This window comes from Tachyglossus aculeatus, chromosome X1 (assembly GCF_015852505.1).
Source record: "Tachyglossus aculeatus isolate mTacAcu1 chromosome X1, mTacAcu1.pri, whole genome shotgun sequence".
NCBI lineage: Eukaryota > Metazoa > Chordata > Mammalia > Monotremata > Tachyglossidae > Tachyglossus > Tachyglossus aculeatus.
In genome coordinates this window covers 131672602-131673468 of record NC_052101.1, presented here as the reverse complement: position 1 = coordinate 131673468, position 867 = coordinate 131672602, and the positions used below count along the sequence as shown (strand labels likewise).

Below are 867 nucleotides of genomic sequence, written 5' to 3'. Positions count from 1 at the left end.
TCAGCCCCTAAAGCCACCTTGACCCAAAACAGTTCTGCCTTTTGTTCCGACAAACTCCGTCAGACTCAACACCCTGATTTTTGAAACCCTCCACTGATGCTGCATCAGCTGCCTCCTTTCTCTCACGCGCGTGATGCCACTTATAAATCCACAGTTAATTCCGTGCCCCTAGGAGAGATAATATTCATGCAGAGCACTGTGATAAGCACCGGGAAAGAGTCTTGTCTTATGCCGTCGAGACATCTCCGACCCAAATCGACGCCATCGTTCTGGTAACGAATCCATAGGGTTTTCTTGGTAAAAATACCAAGGTTGTGGGCTTGTCTGTTGTCTCTCTCACACCGCTGCTGCCCAGCACTGGTGAGTTTTGACTTGTAGCAGATTGTGTGCCACTCGCTAGCCCCTGGCCATGCTAGGAACGGAATGGGTAGGCCTCTGCTTGACTCTCCCTCCTGTAGTCGAGACTGGTAGAGGACTGGAAACTCTCCAGGTGCGATCCTGAGATGGGTGGAAAAGAGTACACTGGTGAAAATTAGACATGGTCCCCGGCCCTCTAAGAAGGGGCTCACCAGATTTTTCTTCTGCTCGGTCCCTCTGAGGAGAAGAAAATCAATATTTGCGGGAATATAGTGACACAGTGTTCCTGGCGGCAGGCAAATAGAACAAATGCTAAGTGGCGTTTTCCATAGCAACTTTCAGCTTGAAGAAATATCCATCTGAATCCTGGAGAGACTCGGAGGCTCACGTCCTCTCCAAATCTGCGGGAACTCTTCAGGCAGCTCCAGTTTCGATTATTCATGATAACACCTTGTTTTTTGTGGCGTCTTGTTTATTTTTCCAGAGTGCTTTCGCATCATTTCTGTCCCT

The 867-nt window shown here is 48.8% G+C and overlaps 1 non-coding gene across 1 annotated transcript; it reads right to left on the bottom strand.

Moving 5' to 3' along the window:
• Nucleotides 1-370: 370 nt before the first annotated feature.
• Nucleotides 371-508, bottom strand: LOC119920166. Its single transcript, XR_005447930.1, has one exon. It is a non-coding gene; the product is annotated as a small nucleolar RNA SNORA7 (small nucleolar RNA).
• Between the last annotated feature and the right edge of the window lie 359 nt (nt 509-867).